General features: G+C 44.1%; 2 pseudogenes; one reads left to right on the forward strand and one right to left on the reverse strand.

Annotated features, from left to right (window-relative positions):
- Positions 1 to 4,606: 4,606 nt before the first annotated feature.
- LOC122139066 lies at positions 4,607 to 7,552 on the reverse strand (annotated as a pseudogene).
- A 2,715-nt stretch (positions 7,553 to 10,267) lies between these two features.
- LOC122139109 overlaps positions 10,268 to 22,491 on the forward strand; it is a 15,099-nt pseudogene continuing 2,875 nt past the window's right edge.

The following is a 22,491-nucleotide window of genomic DNA, read 5'->3' on the forward strand; positions in this document are numbered from 1 at the left end:
ATGAAACAAGTGCGGAGTTTCATCTCGGTGAAAGCGAGAAGTGAAAATAACCTGTATTTGATACGGCCGATCACAGCTAAGAGCTTGGTACGTGTGCTGATAACCAGATGTAAAACAATCTGCTGGAAACCTTCTAGAGCGTGCTCTTATTCTGATTAGGCCGTCTGTGACTGCGTTACTTAACAATCATCAACCACTCAGTTACTTCCAGGTACCTTTTCTAATAATAACTCAAAACCCATATACAAGACTACCATATTACAAAAACACCAGCAGAACCCTTCAATTATAAAGAATACTCCAAATATGGCATTTCTAAAAGTACTAAAATACTCTTCAATACTTAATGTTAAAACACTGATGTTACTCTTAAAAAAATACTGAATACGCTGTCTAAAATATATCATACTCTTAAAAATACTGAATACTCAAAAACACCTTGAATAGTCTAAAATAACTTCTAGAAAGTACGGAATGTCCCCAAAATGCGGAACTACGAAAATACACTCTAAAATAGCATTACTCGACAATAAATGAAACCTTAAACATGATAATTACTCCTGAAATACTAAGTGCTATGAAACACTAAATACTCTTAAAATACTGTGTGCTGTTAATGCGGAATACTTGTAAAATAATGAATACTCTAAAATACTGAATACTCTTAAAATACTGAATGTTCAAAAAAATAGGTATACTCTAATAAAATAATGAATATTGCTAAAATATTAGCCTATATACTCTTAAAATATACTAAATATTTAAAAAACCCTGCCAACTAGCTTTAAAATGCGCTTCTAAAAATAAGCCGATTTAGAGAACCAAAAATACCTCAATCATACTATCCAATACACCTTAAAAATATTCTACTAATCAACAATACTCTGAAACCGCAAAAATGATTTCCTGAATACTACTGAAATATAGCGTAACATTGTAAAATACTGAGTTGCTAAAAAGACTAAATATTCTTAAAATAATGAAGTATTTTTAAAACACAGAATACTTTTAAAAATACCTCTCACTAGAATCTTGAATATACTCAAAAAATACTGCATAAGAGAGGCCTAATCTTAACATACTTACTGCATACGCCTAAAACTACTAAGTATTTCTAACTTACTGGGATTAGTTTAAAAATACATCACACTAAAGCATGCCTACCACTCCTATTAAAAAACACCCTAAAATATATAGAATACTCCAAAGTAGCTGCATTACTGCAAACTACTACGTACTTTTGGAACGACAACATAGACTCCTAAATGAGTAGAATTACACTAGAATAAATTAATGTTTAATATACTCTAAAATACTGATCAGTAAATAGTTTTTGAGATCGTGTCGGAAAAAGGATTGATAGACGTTTTCAGTTCCCAGTTCGAGCATGAAAGCTGAACGTTGCAGACTCTGCTTCTCTTGGAGCGCTCGTTCGCGTTTTGGGAAAGGTTATTTTTAACACGATCACCGTGTGCTTGGAGTTTCTGAGCGACCCTTTAAGTCACGGTGTAATTTGTGAGAGTTCCTCCGCGCTCCTGGGAACAAAAAGCTACTCAGTAAAATCGCGAGTTGCGCGGGAGGGATAACTTCACTCACTTTCCGCCACATCGACGCGCTCGAGGCCCGCGCTTACCGCAGAGAAACATACTGCGGTTTGATCCGTGTGTTGCTCAGTGTAATACTTTCACGGACAAGGCGACCACGCGGGCACGTCTCATCGCGCCCGGGACGGATCGGTAAAGCACGGACTCGTTCAGATCATTCTTCATCCCCGCGCGCGTCCGGCCGCTCAATTTCGCGGCTGCTGCTCCAGCGCGGGCCCCGGCACACACACAGTCGAAGCACGCGCGGGGGCCGCTGACTCGACATCAGCACCAAAAACACTCACTCAACCACGCACACTCTAAACACCTCAAACCTGAGGCCAAAACAAAACACAAATCTCATTCCGAAATCTCAGTTATGATTCTCTGACGACGCGATATACAGGGTGAGTTTTAGTGTAATATTTCAGTTTGAAATGTAGAGGCGTCTCCCCCCGCGACTGGAATGTGTTTCGCCCAGCACCGCACACAATAATGCATCACTACACAAACACGGAAAGTTCTGGACTCGTCTACGTATTAAATTGCTTCAATTAATCTCCTTTATCAATGAGTTCAAACTAAAAACTATATCATGTGTCTAATGAAAAGAAAGGGAAAAACAGCATGGTCCTTTAATAAACTGGCAGTAGACACATACAATATACTCGCGACTCTTTAATCAACATGAAAAGTGTTTGACATTGCACAGCTGGTAAAACTCTTCTGCGTTCACTGTTCCTGCAGTGTGATCAATGAATTCTGACACTCTTATGTCCAGCCTCCGTGATCACAGGTGAAAAACAGAATCTGGTGTCTTCCTTAGTTGATAAATCATCTCTAATAGCCCAAAGAAGGATCTGAACAGAACAACAAAACACACATGTTGGATGAAAGGGGAAATGCTGCTTGTTATGTAGGTTTCACTATTGTTTGGAGGATGATGTTGAGTTTTCTGGAAAGTTCCACTCTCTAGTGTGTGTTACTTGGTGTTTGCAGGTTTGTTGTTGGAAAAAAGGCTCCCACATCCTGAAGAACCCGGGGAAACTGTATTCTGAGATCTGCCTCCATCTACCAGGAACATCTGGGAAACTGCTTGCGAGGTGCTGCTTTAAAGAGAAGATCCGAGCCAACAAACAGAAGAGACACTGTGTGAAAGAAGAGGACTGGTGAAGCGAAGAGAGACCACGGTGAACGATCGACCTGAGAAACGAGGACAACTGGTTGAAGAGACACTGTTGGTGAAGAGACAATGGTGAAGAGACTGAGACGAGAGAGACCACTGGTGAAGATGACACTGGTGAAGAGGACACTGGTGAAGTGAGAAATGGTGACAGAGGACACTGGTTGAAGAGGACCACTGGTGAAGAGGGGACACTGGTGAACGAAGAACTGAGAAGAGGACACTGGTTGAAGAGACACTGGTGAAGAAGACTGAGATAGACCACCTGGGTGAAAGAGGGACACATGGTGATAGACGACTTGAGAAGAGACCACTGCGTGAACGAGGAACAACTGGTGAAGAGACACTGGTGAAGAGACCTGAGAAGCGAGACACTGGTAGAAGAGACCACTGGTGAAGAGGAGACTGAGAAAGAGACACTGGTTGAAGAGGACACTGGGAGCAAGAGAGACATCACTGGTGAAAGAGCACTGAGTAAGAGACACTGGTGAAGAGACACTGGTGAAGAGACACTGGTTTTTGAAAGAAGACTGAGAAGAGACACTGGTGAAGAGGACACTGGTGAAGAGACTGAGAAGAGACATTGTGAGAGACACTGGTGAAGGAATTGAGAGAGGACACTGGTGAAGAGAAGATGGGTTGCGCGAATGAGACACTGGTGAAGAGACTGAGAAGAGACACTGGTGAAGAGACACTGGTGAAGAGACACTGGTCTGAAGAGACTGAGAAGAGACAACTGGTGAAGAGCAAACTGGTGAAGAGGACACTGGTGAAGAGACTGAGAAAGAGACAATGGTTGAAGAGACCACTGGTGAAGAGACATGGTGAAGAGACTGAAGAAGCGACACTGGTGTGTAAGAGGACACTGGTGAAAGAGACACTGGTGAGAGAGAAAGAGACACTGGTGAAGAGACACTGGTGAAGAGACATTGTGAAGGAAGGTGAAGAAAACTGGTGAAGAGATGAGAAGAGAGACCACTGGTGAAGAGACACTGGTGAGAGACTGAGAAGAGACACTGGGTGAAGATCACTGTTGACCGAGACATGGTGAAGAGATTGAGAAGAGGACAACGGGTGAAGAGTGAAGAGAGAAGAGACAATAGTGAAGAGACACTGGTGAAGAGACACTGTTGAAGAGACAATAGTGAAGAGACACTGGTGAAGAGACACTGGTCAAGAGACAATAGTGAAGAGACACTGGTCAAGAGACAATAGTGAAGAGACACTGGTCAAGAGACAAACAAATGTGAAGAGACACTGGTCAAGAGACAATAGTGAAGAGACAGTGGTGAAGAGACACTGGTCAAGAGACTGAGAAGAGACAGTGGTGCAGAGACACTGGTGCAGCACGTGACTGGTGCTTTATATCATGACCTTCACGTTTACATGTGAAGTGAACCTGAGCACTGTGTGTCTGCAGTAAACCAGCGTTTCAGTCTAAGTTATGAGATATTTCCCTCTCTGTGACTGATCACGGCTCAGAAGAGAGCTAACAGCACACTGCCAGAGCGGGCGCTAGTTGTCACACGTGGTTCTGTATGTTGGTTTTCAAACACCTCAGACTGGTCCTAATGGCAGTTAAACCAATCACATGTAAGGAGATAAAGAGAACAGACAGGCCTCATAACTGTTGATTTAATCTGACAGAAGCACACAGATCAACAGTACAGCTCATATTTCACTGTACATATTTTTAAAATGAAATGTTTTTGAGTGAAAACATACAGTACAGGTTTAGACATCAACACAGTCAGAGAACATATTCGATAACTGAATAAATACATCATGTTCATTTCAAACTCAAGCTGATAATATTATATTAGAAGTGCCCTGAAGTGCGAATGCTTGTAACAGAGGACAGTCGCTCTGCAGTCGAGCCCGTCCTCATGTGTTTGTATCAGTCTCTGTTAGTGTTTGGGTTTGTGGCTGATGTCAGCTCTGTGGTGCTCTGTTTGTCTTCGTTCTCCATGTAGGCCTGCACAGATCTCCAGAGCGCACGGATGTTTCCCTCGCCGAAGCCCGTGGCACCTCTGCGCTCGATCAGCTCCAGGAAGAAGGTGTCCTCTCCGAAAACAGGCTTGGTGAACACCAATGGAGCAGATACCTGTGAGAGCAGGAGAAACAGTGTGTGTGTCAGGCATCCTGCTGCTTCCTCCACTGCCTCCAGTGAAAGAGTGCATCTGCTGTTGTCTCTCATATTAGTTTAGAGCTGTTTAAACGCTGCTTGATCTGTGCAGATTTCTCTCCTGATTCACACCAGAACACTTTTTCACTGGAGAAGTGTGTTATTATGGATTTTAGAACTCTATGTATTTGAGTTAAAAACATCTTAATGCTGGATGTGTGTCATCTTTTGTCTTCTCCAGATGTTAACGATGGACTGGAGGTGCTGTGGATTACTGGTGGATTATTGTGATGTTTTTATCGTGCTGTTTGGACTCTCATTCTGACGGCACCCATTCACTGCAGAGCATTCGTTTGCTGAGACGCTGATGCAGTGCTACATTTCTACAAATCTGATGAAGAAACAAACTCATCCTGATTTTCTAAAGAGCACTTTGTGTTTGTGAACATTAGATCATGAGGACATAGATTCTCAAATTCTTTTATTTCTAAAGAGCAATAAAAATGGTTGTTTTTCCCAAGTCCCCTTTAAAAACCAACTCAACTGGACAGATCTGGACAGGGCTGAACACATTCATTTCTGGCTGAACTACGACTTACAGAATATTATAAGCATGTCTAGTTATGTTTTTAGTGTCTTGGGACGAATGTTGTTGTTGAATGTCTAGCGGGTTTTGATGAAAACAAAAAGCTATTAAAATTTATTGTGCATTATAGACAGGTACCTTTGTATTTGCTGCATATAAAATGTCCTGCACACAATATATTCCACAGATAAGTTCATGAGTGTCAGTGGTGAGTGTGGTACCGCTGGACGTCTGTGACCCGTCTGTCCGTGTCCGTGTGGATGTCAGTGTCCAGCAGAAATCCCGTACTGACTCATGAGTGTGAGGGTCGTGACCCGCTGCCACGATCTCGTCCGCTTTCCCACCTGAGGCATCACGAGCAGAGTATGAACGACAGGAACACCAGAACAATACATACTCAGACACACACCTGGCATCCCCAGCCCTAACCTGACATAAAGAGCTCAGCAATCAGATAGAAGCATCAGCACTGGATCAGCGTGAAAACGATAAACCCCACCATCACATTCTCCAGCAGTCATGAAGCACACTGACCTCAGTGTAGTACGCAGGCGGAGGGAGAAGAACTGCACTCCAGACAGACTCAGAGTCCGAGCCGTTCTCACGATGTCCTCGGTGTAGAGCAGCCCAATGTTGCTGGATTCCTGCACCTCGGTGCTGATCCAGGAACGTGTCACCTGGTTCCTGCCTGAGATTACACCGCTGTTAGAAACAGACAGCTGTGCTTCCCCGATGCACACCAGCCAATGAGTGCACTGTATTATACGATTCATTTAAATGTTACCCTGCTCTGGAAGAGACTCTCTGCGATCACAAACTTGCAGTCCGGATCTTTTTCATCATTTTGAACGGCAGTGTGATTCCCGACTCGCTGCAATTTCCAGTATTCCATGGCCGTCAGTCGCAGCCCGATCCCGTTGTGGTTCAGCACATATCCCTCATCCACGTCCTCATTCCTGCACAGAACGGGGCAATGGTAATAATTCTGACAATATGTCGGTTAGTTTGAGTAATTCATCAGCATGAGTTCTGATTTGTTCTGTGTGTCATCAAATATTGATTTTACTGCATTAATGCATCTGGCAGATGGTTTTTATCCAAAGCAACTTGCATTGCATTCTGAAGTAGTTCATGAACACTACCTGTCAAAATCTAGAAGAAATAAGATTTTTTAATGTGCAGACTTATTTAGGCTGCATTTCTGATTATTATCATGCCGCTTCATATATTTTTGTGGAAACTGTGATGCATTTTATTTTTCAGGATTATTTGATGAATTTACATTTAAAAGAACAGCATTTATTTGAAATCAAAATCATCTGTAACATTGCAAATGTCACTTTTGATCAATTAAATGTGTCCTTGATGAATAAAAGTAAAAAAACACTGATACCGGTCAATGAAGAACCTCCGGAAGCCGAAGGTGTCGCGGTACCAGCGGGTGATGTGCGCGGTGCTGCTGCGGGGACAGGCGTAGGTGATGTGGTCGAAGTGCGTGATGGGACACTGCGCGCGGCCCGCGGTCTCCGAGTCCGTCCGGACCTGATGGAAGCCCGGCAGGAAGTGCCCCTGGTACTGAGATCGGTCTATGAGCGTGTGGCACACGTTACCCACCGGCGAGCGGATGATGGAGAAGGTGACCGGCCGCTGTCATCGGTAACCTCGGTGGGGCGGCTGGGAGAAACTCACACACACCCGATCCCGCAGCGCATGTACGCAGCGCACACGCCCTCCGCACGTCCTCCACCTCGAAACACACGTTACTCACGGTGTCCACCGGATAGTGCGCGTGGGCTCCGTACAGACAGTTCAGATCCCGTCGCTCTGTGGCCGTGACGGGAACTCCAGCCACGATGACTGACGTTCATTCAACCTCCGCGGCGCCTCGCTCGGCCTCTCATTGACCACGAACACGGCCGAGCCTCTGCGGAGCGCGAGCTGCTTCGCTCGGTCTGTCAGTCTGGCCGCGAACACGTTAAACTGGAAACCGGGACCACCAGCTCGTGAGCAACTTTATCCACGTTTTGAGACGTGGGGAGCGAATATGGTGCAAACCGGCTCAAGTAGGCTGCCATGTTGGGTGACGTCACAGAGAGGGGCGTGTCACGTGTGCATGACAATTTTGACCGATCATTATATACATGAATGCAGATATTTTTACATTTCCTCACACAAATATTCGAGTGGAATTTGTGTTCAAAAATGAGTTTCAAATAATTAGGTATTTCTTGTCTTCTGTGAGATTGCTGTGTATTTTTTTTAATCTTAAAATTATTTGCCATCACGATTACATGTATTTCATTTTCAGTTTTAAAATAGTTTTATGATTTTTAAACATACAATAATAAATGTCTCATTCTAGGGTTGGTTTTCACATGGTGTGGAGCCGTCCAATCCGCGGCGGCGCGTCTGATCACGTGCACGTGACGCTGAGCGAGAAGCTGGTCGTTTTTATTTTGTCAACGCCGCCATTAAATCCGCATCCAAATCAACATTCAGAGATTAGAAACAGTATTCGGTCGGACCATAAAAACGCCGTTCAAACGACTGATATAAAGATCTGACAGAGACCGAGCTGATTTTTAAGTCTCTGTAATGAGGAAATCGGCGCGCGGCGCAGCGATGTGAGTATTTACGTTTTCAGCATGTGTTTTGTTCTCAAGTATTAATGTGTTTTATTTATATTAGTCGTGCCAATGGTGAGAAGGACGAGTCTCAGTAATAACATTAAACACTGTCAGTGCTGCGAGATATTAGTAATAACATCGTGTACTGTGACAGGGGTTTCAGTAACAATAACCTCACTGCTGTGACTAATACCATTCATACTGTGAGATATGAGTATTACAAATTATGTTGAGAAAAAAAAACATTACATACTGTCAGTATTGTGAGATGCGAGTATCACTAATAACATTAATACTGTGAGATGAGTACCACTAAACAACATTAATACTGTGAGATATGAGTATTACAAACAACATTAATACTGTGAGATATGAGTATTACAAACAACATGAATACTGTGAGATATGAGTATTACAAATAACATTCATACCGTGAGATATGAGTATTACAAACAACATTAATACTGTGAGATTGAGTATTACAAATAACATTCATACCGTGAGATATGAGTATTACAAACAACATTAATACTGTGAGATATGAGTATTACAAACAACATGAATACTGTGAGATATGAGTATTACAAATAACATTCATACCGTGAGGATATGAGTATTACAAACAACATTAATACTGTGGAGATTGAGTATTACAAATAACATTTTCATACCGTGAGAATATGAGTATTACAAACAACATTAATTCTGTGAGATTGATATTAGTTACAAACCAACCATTTAATTCTGTGAGATTGAGTTTATTACAAATAACATTCATACCGTGGTTTTTTGAAGATATGAGTATTACAAACACCATTAATACTGTGAGATGAGTATTACAAACAACATTAATTCTGTGAGATATGAGTATTACAAACAACATTAATACCTGTGAGATATGAGTCTTTTCAAACAACATTAATTCTGTGAGATATGAGTATTACAAACAACATTAAATACGGTGAGATATGAGTATTACAAACAACAATTAATACTGAGATATGAGTATTACAAACAACATTAATACTGAGATATGAGTATTACAAATATGTTTAAAAAATTTACATACTATCATTTACATTTATGCATTTGGCAGACGCTAAAAGACGACGTACAGTGCAATTCAGGCTATACATTTTTCTGCCACGTGTGTTCCCTGGGAATCGAAACCCACAACCTTTTGCGCTGCTAACACAATGCTCTACTACTGAGCCACAGGAAAAAAACACTATCCAGTACTGTGAGGATGCGAGTATCACTAATAACATTAATACTGTGAGATATGAGTATTACAAACACATAATATTGTGAGAATGACTATTACAAATATGTGAGAAAAAATTATTACATACTGTCAGTACTGTGAGATGCGAGTATCACTAATAACATTTAATACTGTGAGATATGAGTATTACAAATAACATTAATACTGTGGGATATGAGTATTACAAACAACATTAATACTGTGGGATATGAGTATTACAAACAAACATTATACTGTGAGATGAGGAGTACTACAAATAACATTAATACTGTGAGATAAGAGTATTACAAATAACATTAATACTGTGAGATAAGAGTATTACAAATAACATTAATACTGTGAGATATGAGTATTACAAACAACATTGATACTGTGAGATATGAGTATTACAAACAACATTGATACTGTGAGATATGAGTATTACAAATAACTTTAATACTGAGATATGAGTATCACTTATAACATTAATACTGTCAGTATTGTGAGGATCGAGTATCACTAATAACATTAATCAGTGAGATGCGAGTAATCACTCTCCAAAAAACATTAATGCTATTAGTTACAAATATGAATATAACATCAATACTATCCGTACTGTGGGAGTTATAATATTAATGCTGTCAGTTTCTGTCATATATGAGTGTCACTAACAATATTAATCCTTCAGTGCTGTGAAATCTAACTGATTATATTAATGCTACTGACATCACTGACATTATAATTGGTAGTATTTCTGGAAGTATTGAAGTATTAAAGAGTATTGGATGTTCTGTGTCTCATTTTATTTTGTGTTTTGCAGATTGCTGTCTCCGTGTCAGTGTGTGACCCTGATGTGTATGTGTGTGTGTGAGTGAGTGTGTGTGAGTGCGTGTGTGTGTGTGAGTGTGTGCTGATCCATCATGACAGAGGCTGTGTGTGTGAAGTGGTCGTGTGAGTACTGCACGTATGAAAACTCTGCCGTCCTCTGTTAAGTGCACCATGTGCCGGGCGCAGCGGCCCAGTGCAACCATCAAACAGAGGGAAGCCGTTCCTGAGCGAGTGCCGGACACCAGTGGGACCCCGTGGGCAACGACCAGCCTGCTCATCTGCCTCGGATTCCAGCGCCCGGCCCCGCGTCCGCCCGCTGAGTGCCTCCGCGAGCACAGCGGCAAATGGTCGTGTCAGGTTGTGCCTTTCCGAACTGGCCCAGAGCGATCCGCTGCACCCAGTGCCGCAGTGTCCGGCAGCGCCTGTGTAGCCCCACTGCTCTGAAACCCCCCAGACGTCCAGGACCAGGCGGGGGGCCCCGCGCCGTCCCTCCAGTGGATCCGTGTGAAGAATACAATGACCGGCTTAACCCCGACTCAACACACGGACGCAGTGCTGGACCTGCTCGGCCTGCTCGTACGAGAACTGTCCCAAATCCTCTCGCTGCGTGGTGTGTGACCACCCCAGACCCAACGACGCCTTCCAGACCGCGCGAGCCATGACGAGCCCCCTCGTCCCTGATTTAACGAGCGGGACCGCGGCCGAGCGCGGGCCGTGTTTGCAGGCGGGGCGCAGCGGCACTCGTCCTGCCTCCTCTAAACGTGAGGCGGAGCTGCATGATCGAGCTGGCCGCTGGAGCTCAGAGCGGGAAGGAGGAGATCGAGGTGGACTTCAAGAAGCTCAAACAGAATCAAGAACCGCATGAGGAGAAACAGACTGGCTGTTCCTCAACGCCTGCGCCGGTGATTGCCTCTCTAACTGCTCCCAGGGGCCCTTTTCTGTCCTAAAGTGTCTTCATACACTCAAAGCTGCTCTGTGCCAGCTCATAATTCAGTGTTAAGACATAATGCTGCGTAAAAGCCAGAGAAAATGAATTATGCCTGCTCTGACCCCCCGCAGCCCTTAGTATCAACAGCACACAGTTGTAATAATTGTTGTTGTAAATGCATTCATGCAGTTTCTGAGCAGCATGTGTTCGGGTCAGAAGCGCTTCTGTGCACCTTTGAAGTGTAGGTTTACAGCCAGACCTTTGTTAATCAGTGTAAACTCTGGTGCACTGTGGAGTTTATTCTGCCCAAGAAATATCGCATGTTAGTTCACTCGTGGCAGTTACAGTCCTGCAAGCACAGCTCCTGTACTGTGTGAATGAGCAAAGAGTGAAAACAATAATCTCAATAATAGATTTTGAGTAAGGAATAATTGATGACGTGTCACTGAATTATCAGGAAATAGTCAGTGATGTGGCCCGTGACACCTCGGGCGTGCATCATTTTCTAATTATTATTCGGTTATAATACGGTTACCACACCTCAAAAAATTGTTCAGATGTTTGTATTTCAAGACCATTCATACAGAGTATGTGCTTTCCATACATAATACAAAGTAATTTTGTGGCAAAAAAATGGAAGAATTGAGTTGTTTTTAAGCTTGTGTCAGTGTGGTTGTGGGGTTTGGGTTTCTTTTGCTGTTGTTAAGTGAAGTGACATACGGACAGCTTTGCGTCGTAGAGTCTGGCTGTATTTCCCCGCGGTGATGTCATCGTGATGATGTCACGCGCGGCGCGCTTCGTGCTCGTTTGAGTGCTCCTGATGCTCGTGCTTGCTGGGAATATCTGTGGATGTGTTGCTGTGCTCTGTTGCGGAGCTACACGAATGCTTTAGTTCCATTATCCTTTACTATTAAAATATCACAATGTGGAATATCAATTGGTTGAGGTTCAGTAATTGTGTGCAGCAGTTACCATTATCAGTAAAAACAAACAGAACAAATATTAATTATTGTTACTCATATATTTATATATTACAAGACATTAAACACAGATCATCTGAATGGCTTGTTAAAATCTTTCACATTAGTCCATCAAGCTGTTAAATCTGATATGATTCAGACACTTATTAAATAACAGCAGGCAGGATCAACAAGTAGTAACACACACTGTGGGACTGTGAACCTTTACAACGGTTTCAGAAGCATCCAAACGCTGCGAGTGTGTGTCAGTGTCGTGTTTCTGGGTCAGTCTGATGTCTCGAGCCCCAGATGGCACCCACCTCTACAGATCACTTTACAACAACACTTCAACCACCAAACAATCTACGTGTCTGAGCCTGATTAATAATCTATGAACTGTTTCCTGATCCACACTTGTGCAGCGGAAGACGAGAGAAGCTCTCCTGATGAAGACTGTGTGTGTTTCTTCACTGTGAAAACATGAGCAAGCCGGTTACTATAATCATGACAGTGTGGTGTAAGAGTTTTTGAGAGCTAACCCGCTACGCTCGTCTGTGTGTGTGTGTGTGTGTGTGTGTTGTGGTGTAGGTGTAGTCGAAGAGGCGATCTGTCTGCGGTGGAGGCCTACAAAGTCCTCAGGAGGAGACATCGCGCGTCAGCTGACCTCTGGACGAGGTGCGTCCTGCTCAAGACCGACCCTCAGCTTTCGACAGCGGCTTCACTCTCGTTCACCCTCGCCATCCGCTTCCAGAGACAGGACATGCTGGCCATTCTGCTGACCGAGGTGTGTGTGCTGTTCTCTGATTGGGGGATAATTGTGCGGCTCTGATGATGTGGACGTGCATCTGAAGACTTGTGTTTGGTTGCAGGTTTCCCAGCAGGCCGTCAAATGCATCCCAGCGATGGTTTGTCCTGAACTGACGGAGCAGATCCGCAGAGAGATCAGTTGCAACACTGCACCAGCGCAAGGGAGACTTCAACTGCTACTTCCTGCCAGACCTCGTCACATTCAACCCTGCCGGCAGGTGAGACACACACACGCACACACACACTCACACACACACACACACACACACACACATTTACACACTCACACACACACACACACACACAGAGACACACACACACCACACATCACACACACACACACACTCACGCAACTACGCACACACAGACACACTCACGCATATATATACTTACAATAGTATATTTGTAGATATAATATATAAATTAGATATAAAAATAAAGTACAAATAAAATCAAATACATTTTACATTAGTGTGTGTGCACATAACATACAATTTATAACACACACACACACGTACACACACACGCACACGCTACACACACACACACACACCCACAGAACACACACATACACACACAGACACACTCACAACACACACACACACACACACACACACACACGTTTGTTTTTGTGAAAAGTGGGGACATCCCATCGGCGTAATGGTTTTTATAACTGTACGAACTGATATATTCTATCGCCCTACAACAAACCCTACACCTAACCCTACCCCTTAACAGGAAACTTTGTGCATTTTTACTTTCTCAAAAAAAACTAATACTGTATGGTTTATAAGCGTGGTTTTGCAAACCAGGGGGAAATGGGTTATCTGTCCTCATAAGTCACCCTCTCCTTGTAATACCTGTGTCATACCCATGTCATTATACAAAGTTGTGTCCTGATATGTCACAAAAACAAACACACACATTTACACACTCACACACACACACACACACACACAGAGACACACACACACACACTCACACACACACACACAGGACACCACACGCAAACACACACACTCATACAGACACACGCAGACAGGCAGGACATACACACACACACACACACACACGTACACACAACAATCCCACACACGTACACACTCACGCACGACGCACACCCACACCACAAACACAGACACCACCTCCACCACACAGCCAACACTCACACACACTACACACACACCTCATAACAGACAGGACACACACACACACATCACACCACGCCGTCCACCACAGATACCCTGCGCACACCCAGAGACCGAGACAGACAACACACACTCACTCACACACACACACACACGCAGACAGACAGACACACAACACACCACACACACACACAGACACAGAAATCAGACACACCCACACGTACCCACCCCACTCACACAACAACACACACAAAACATCACACACACAGCATCAGTACAGGCAGAACATACACACACACACAAACACAGACACATAGGACACACCCACACACACACACCACCACAGACACACACACACCCACAGGAAACCACACACTCACACTCAGACCAGACCAGCCAGACACATCACACACACAGACAACAGACACACACACACACGTACACACACACACGCAACTCACACACACACAGACACACACAACTCACAACACACCGCACACACACACATCACGAACACAGACACCACAGAAGCAGTGCAGACCATACACAACACACACAGACCCATAGACACACACACACACACACATGCCAGACCACACACAGACACAACACACTCACACTCAAGACAGAACAGACAGACACACACAAACGTACATCACACAACCTCACACACACCCAACACGCACACACACTCAACCACGTAAACTCACACACCACCACAGACACACACACTCACACAACACACGCACACACAGACACACACACTCACTCATACAGGCTAGACTTACACACACACACACACACACACACACGTACACACTCACGCACACACTCACACACACTCACACACACTCACACACAGACACACACACACACAGACACACTCACACACACACACACTCAGACAGACAGACAGACAGACACACACACACACACACACACGCACTCACGTCACACACAGAACACACACACACACACGCTCCTCTTCCACACCCAAACCGCCCGCGCACTCACAGGACACACACACACCACTCAGACACACACTCACACACAGACACACACACACACATCGCAACCAAACACGCACACACACAGGACACACACAAACAAACTCAGGACAGGCAGACATACACACACACAACACAAAAACCCGCACACACCCACACGTCCCCACCACACACGCCCATCCCAACACAGACACACACACCACGTTACACACACACACTCTCTCTCACATTTCTCTCTTACACACACGCTCACTACACACACAGGGGCCACACACACACACACACAACACACACACTCTCCACTCACTCGCTTCACACCACACACACACACACACACACACCCACCCACCAACTCTCTCCTCTCTCTTGTAGGAAACCACGTGTGTGTGATTTGAGGTTGCCGGTGTGTGTTTTCTCGTGGGTTTTGACAGCTCGATTATGAAGATCTGCATGCTGCCCGTCATGAAACGCTCTTTGATGAAAATCATCGACCGTGACGTCCAGAAGTGTGAGACGGTGATCCGCTAGTGCTTTACCAGCAGCACGTGTGGTGCCATGTGCTGACGCGTGTGTGTGTGGTTTTTTTTGGGTGTCGTGTGTGCAGAGCTGGAAGGAGGGTCTGTCGGTCATAAACCCTGGTCTCTGGAAGCTGGTCACGAGTCTGGACAGCCTTCTGTAATCTCTGTTGGAACCGACACCGCTGGAGACTGTCTGCTGGACTCCGTTCTACAGGCCACATGGGGCATCTATGTAAAGACTCGTTTGTGAGGAAAGCTCTCCACGACAGTTTTACGACGAGTGCTATAACTGGTGGCCACACACACCACAAACACAACACACACATACACACACCACACCACGCACACAGACACACAGGTGTCCTTTAACTGTGCCACAACAAGGACAGATTCTCTTGTTTTATCGTATTGGATCCATATATTGTGTTGTGTGTGTCGTATGTGGGGTTGGGTGTTTTTCATGTGTGTCGTGTCTTGTGGTGTCTGTGTTGTGTGTGTGTGTGTGTGTGGGGTGGTGTGCAAGGTTCTAATCCCGATCTGGAAGGAGTGGTAATCGTGGTATCTCAGCAGTTTGGGGCTTCATTTCTCTCTGCAGAGACTGAAACAGTGGCCGGAGGACTGGGCCTTCATCCTAAGGGGGCCCGCTCAGTTCAGGTACACACACCACAACACACACCACACAGTCAGGCTACTGGAGGCGATCAGTCCCCAGCCCTAATGACAGGGCCATACTTGAAATAAATCGTTCCCTCCACTTAGACTGACACTGAAGTAGTTGCATCTGGCCCAGAACTATAATACTGCATGAACCAGCAACCCCCTTACGTTTTTTTATTTTTTTATGTCTTTACATGCAGAATTTTTTGTAATATCCATTTTTTCTTTCAAGCTGCTCTTGTTTTGTTCTATTTAAGTTTTGGGAGTGGAAATATGACCTGCCTCAGTTCTTGTCTGGGTTGTGGAGAGACTGACTCTGTTTTCGATTGTGATCATTCAGAGGTTTTCACTCTGATCTAACTGGAGACAGAATTTGTTTTTGAAATAGAATGAAGCACACACCTGCTGTTAATTACAGTAACTGGATCAGTTTCATTCAGTCCTGGAATCGATGCTTTGTAATGTTTCCTGAATCACACTGAATCAGGTCGGTACTTCCTGTTTGGTGTCGCTGCACAGCCCGGGGCGGAGTTTGGAGCAGACTCATATATTTGTTCTGGCTCATATCCTGCGGCGGCCCATCATCGTTTACGGAGTCAAGTATTACAAGAGTTTCCGAGGAGAAACCTGAGGCCTTGGCAAACACGGATTTCAAGGTGAGACGATCTCAAGAGCTCTTGTGTGATCCCGTGAGGACCGCAGGAAGGAGTGTCTGTCTCGATCTGTGTGTGTGTGTTTGTGTGTGGTGTGTTTGTGGTGTTGTGGGCGGTTTTTCACCTGCCGTGTGCTATGGGAACAGAGGCTTCTGCTGGAAAGTCCCACGCGCTCGGGTACACAAGAGGTCACATTCTCTGCTCTCGTTGGCATGGAAACCGAACGGCTAACGATAACCGCGTCGCAGGCCGGCCAACCTCAACAACGGACGATGACATCACCGTGACCTTCCCGGCCGCTGGTCGGGACAGTGCGAGGAATCTCCTGCAGATCCACTTCCTGTCCGCACAAGAGGTAACACACACCACACACACACACACACACTGCTCAAAACCAGTCTTTCACATTCAGCAGACAGACGAAAGATTTAAAACCCTGCTGGAGCAAGGTTGCGAGTCACTCAGTGCCTCTAAATGTGCGGTCAGCGGTTCTGTTGATTGAGCGCGCTTCACGTGATCATCATCTGGGCTTGGCATGTGCATACAGGACTGGAAGCCTTTCATATGAATACTACGATAAAACTACAATAAACAAAACATAATGAATAGTTTGCATATTTATTTGTTTTATTATATCTGTCAAGTGAAAATGAGGGAGCCATGACTGAGATCTGGTCTCATGTAATGATGTGCGTGTGTGTGTGTGTGTGTGTGTGTGTTGTGTTCCGCTTGGCAGAGCGAGGATCAGCAAGGAGCGTCTGCTTCAGGGATTGGCTGGACTGCTGCGTGACGGACCGGCCGATGCTGGCGGCGAGGCCGAAAAGAGCAGCAGACGCAGGACATCACCCGATCATCACACAGATGCTGGAGAATTGGCTGGATGGTACCGGCAGATGCACCCGTGTACCACGCTCTCCGTCGACGAGGACGAGGAGGACGACCGAAGACGAGTGACCCCCGAAAACCAGTCAACCTGCGTCCCACACACTGCACTCTTTCCCCGATGCAGTGCGAACACCCCCAACAACAGGGAGGGCTCTCGCACCTGCTTTGTGTTGTGTCAAATTAATTTCATTATTTGTGAAACTGTACTTTGTATCCATCGGATGTCGACGTGCTGCAACGTGGCTCTTTAAACACGTAAGCCGTGAGAAATAAAAAGCGGTGGAATAAAACAAACACTTGACTTCCACAAAGCCACAGTGTTTTTAGAGGCTTTGGAATCGGATCGCAGGAATCAGATTTTATGATTAACTACTCACACTAAACGATTCAGTATGAAGAACGTTGCACATTTCCTCAACAGTGTTTTGTGTTCCCTCCTGTTCTTTTCTCTCTGCTCTGCAGCGACACGCTGTGTGTTTTGTTGATTTGAATTGTATTTATTATTATGATCTCCCTTCCACCTCTCTTCTCTCTCTCTCACTGCGATACTGACCCGACTCGTGCTGTGAGGAGAGTCATGAAGCGTTTACTGGACCTGTTGAGAGTTGCTCCTTACTCGCATTGTGAAGTGATTTCCTGAACCGGAGGAGAGCGAATCACAGGCTTTAAACAAACAATAAACTACAAACCACGTCTGCGTCGCCTCATCTTCTGTCTGCCTCGTTTTTTTTCTTCCTCTGCTCTGGCAATTTAATTGCCGAATTATTAGTCCTCAGAAATAATTTACCCTTTTACGTCTGGATTCTTAAGATGATGGGCCACGTCATATTTTTTTATACCGGGACACTAGATGGTTTTTCAGAAGATTTTAGTTTTTCTCTTAATCTTTATTCTGAAGGGATTTGTTCATCTTTTATTAGATTGTAATTCCAAAAAACCCATCTATTTGTTTTCTGTCTGTTTGACAGTTATTTTCTGTTTGACATTCTTAATAAATCAACTGATGAAGTTATGGTGATATTTATTAGTTTTTGTAATTAAACCCTATTAACCTGTCTTTTTTGTCCCACAATTAACACCAACATACACGTGGCTGGTCATATAGTTAGAATATCCTCATAAAGTTGATTTATTTCACTAATTCCATTCAAAAACAAAGTGACACTTGTATATTAATTTCATTCATTCCACACAGACTGCTATATTTCAAATGTTGATTTCTTTTAACTTTGATGATTATAACTGACAACTAAGGAAAATCTCCAAATTCAGTATCTCAGAAAATTAGAATATTACTTAAGACCAATACAAAGAAAAGGATTTTTAGGAATCTCGCCCACTGAAAGTACAAACATGAAAAGTATGAGCATGTCCAGCACCTACAATACTTAGTTGGGATCCTTTTGCTGCATTACTGCAGCAACTGCGGCCGTGGCATGGAGTTGATCGATAGTGTGCACTGCTGCAGGTGTTGTTATGAGAGCCCAGGTTGCTCTGATATGGCCTTCAGCTCTTCTGCATACTTGGGTCTGGCTATCACATCCTTCCTCTTCACAATACCCCATAAGTTTCTATTGGGTTAAGATTCAGGCGGTTTGCTGGCCATTAAGATTCTGGATACCATGGTCCCTTAACCGTACTGTTAGCTTTGCACTGTGTCGGTGCCAAGTCCCCGGTTGGAAGGGAATCTCCATCTCCCATAAAGTTGGTCAGCAGCAAAGCATGAATTGCTCTAAAAACTCCTTGTATTTCTGCGTTGAACCTTGGACCGCAGACAAACGACAGTGTACCAACACCAGCAGAACTGACATGGCACCACCCAACCATCACTGACTGTGGAAACTTTACACGCTGGACCCAAGCAACGTGATTGTGTGCCTCTCCTCTCTCCTCCAGACTCTGGGACCCTTGATAATCCAAAGGAAATTCAAAATTGACTTTCTCAGAGAAACATAACTTTGGACCACTCAGCATCAGTCCAGTCCTTTTTGAAGCGAGGCGCTTCTGACGCTGTCTGTTGTTCAGAGTGGCTTGACCAGGATGCTCAGCTGAAACCCAATGTCCTTGCATACGGCTGGTGTGTTAAGTGGTTTTCTGTGGAAGCAGCGGACTCTAGCTGCAGCGTCCCGTCTTTGCTTGTGCAGCTCCCCCACCATTCTCTTGTGTCGACTTATGAGTTTTGTTTCACAATCCTTTCCTCCAGGGTGGCTGTTATTGATCCCTATTGCTTGTAACACATTTTTCTATCACAAATCTTTTCCTCTCCTTCGCTCCTCCCTAATTAATGTGCTTGGTCACGACAGCATTCTCTCTCCTATTTTGTTCTCTCTGGTGCGCGCTTGCGCGGGGGGGGTGCTTTCTGGCAATGACCTTTGTGTCTTGCCCGTCGTTGTGCAAGGTGTCAAGGTTGTTTCTTTGGTGCCAACTGTCCAGTCCAGCAGTCTTCGCCCAGGATTGTGTGCCGACAGAACTAGACTGAGAGACCACTTTAAGAAGGCCTTTGCAGGTGTTTTGAGTAAATTACACTGATTAAGTGTGGCAAACCAGGCTGGCCCTTCAATAATTACACCTTTTCACAATAATTCTAATTTTCTGAGATACTGAATTTGGGATTTTCCTTAGTTTGCAATTAGAATATCAAAATTGTCATATGAAATAACAGTTGTAAAGATACAGTCGTGTGTAATGAATGAATATAATATACAATTTTCACTTGTTGAAGTGAATTTAGTGGAACGCAATCACTTTTTTGATTGCTAGTCGAATTATATGCCCAGCACCTGTAATAATTAGTTGCGTCAATAGTTAATCTGTGACTAAAACTCCCCGGGCATTGCGCCATTTTTGTCTATTATTCTCAACATAGTTATTTTCATTACTCCTTATACATTTTAAAATGGAGATAAAATTCAAGGCTGTACAACAAATGCTGTTGGGGGTGTTCGTAAAGAGTCGGTAAAATTGTGACACAAATCGTAGGTAAAGATCGTTTCTGGTTTGCTCTCGCTGTTCTCTCACATGCGCATGGCGCCGAGAAAGTTTTGCGCCCCTGAGGAAAAACTACTGTTTTTCTCATACGCTGCATTTTACATCCTATTTAACATTAAAATCGCACTTTAGACTGGATGTTTATATGTGTCCATGTTTTTTTTTCTCAACGAACAACAGATCTTTTCACCAACAAAAAGCGCGCTGAGGAGATAAAAAAATCCATAATTCCCAAAAGAGTATAAATTAAATCTACAGCTACTGTCTCTTTCGAGTGAATGTTGCAATGATACTGTTCACTACTTACAAGAATATGTGTTATGTGTAGTACCTAAAGAATTTAAACTGAACGCACCAGATCTTACAGAAACAAATAGACCTGAGAATATTGGACACCACTTTTGCTTTTAGTGCTGACTCCTACCTACCACCCCAGTACCCCTTTGCTGGTTGTGCAATTGGGGGGGGGTGTTTCATGTGTTTGGCCAGCAGAGTTGTTTCCCAGAACAGTGGATTATTTAGTAGAGCAGCGGTTCAGTTGATTCAAAGTGACGGTCCTGTGGTCATCATGGAGACGCTGCATGGACCAGGAGAGGTCAAGGTCACACACCGCGGTCCAGTCTATATTGAAGTATTTGTATATAAAGGTCGACACGTCTGGGATCTGGTAACAAAGGTCCGCTAGTTCACCACAAATAAGGAACTGAGCTCTCAAACAGTTTGATTTTAAAACTGTTTCATATTGCTGACATAATACAAAGATCACCCCATTGAGTACAATAATTTTTAAAAAAACTGTGAAGTGGGGTGTGGTGTGTGTGTGAAAAGAAAAGAGAGTGAGTGGGGTGTGTGTGTGTGAGGGGGAGAGAGAGGGAGAGTGTGTGTGTGGTGTGTGTGTGTGTGGGAGAGAGAGAGGAGGGGAGAGAGAGTGGTGGTGTGTGGTGGTGTGAGAGAGAGACAGTGTGTGATATAGAGAGAGAGAGTTAGAGAGAGAGAGAGGAGATATGAAGAGAGAGACAGTGAGTGTCTGTGTCTGCACCCAGAGCTAATTAGAATTTAAATGAAATTTCTTATGTTTTCTTTGATTACTCTGCATTTGTTTTTGTATTCGTTTGTTAACCGGCTGTTATTTGACTGGTTTCTTGTTGAACTGTCTGTTTGTGTGTGTGTGTGTTTGTGTGTGTGTCTGTATGTAGTGTGTGTGTGTGTGTGTGTGTGAGAGAGAGAGTGTGTGTGCGCGTGTATGTGTGTGTTAGCAGCTGAACTTTATCCTTGAATTGGTGTTTTCGGTGGTTTCAGTCTTCGTGGACTTTATGACATCTCCTCCACAAAAAGAATAATCCCAAAAACAAGCGCAGCTGAATAAAGTTTGTTACACACACACACACACACTAACGATCAAAGCCATTAGATCTTATAGTTTTAAATCAAGCATGTGCTTTGTTCATTCTCTTAAGTTTTCCCTTTTAAAAAATGTATACCATTACAGTAGAATAAAAAGATTTTTAGAAAGACTTTGGTTTTACATAAACTGATGTAATCTAGCAGGGCTCTGTTAAATTACACAACGAGGAGTCGCGCATGCGCAGCGTGCACCCTGTCAGGACGCGCATGCGCGGTTCTCCAACACGTGTGCCGCACACAAAATTTCTACAAAGAAAGTTTGACAGTGTTTTTAATCAGAACAGAACCCGGGCTGCCTGCAGGGGCTGCGATTTAAACGTCTTCGCCGGGCTGTTTTTGAGTCCCTTCAGGGGCCCCCCGCT

The sequence above is a fragment of the Cyprinus carpio genome, chromosome B12 (genome assembly GCF_018340385.1).
Source record: "Cyprinus carpio isolate SPL01 chromosome B12, ASM1834038v1, whole genome shotgun sequence".
In the NCBI taxonomy this organism is placed as follows: domain Eukaryota; kingdom Metazoa; phylum Chordata; class Actinopteri; order Cypriniformes; family Cyprinidae; genus Cyprinus; species Cyprinus carpio.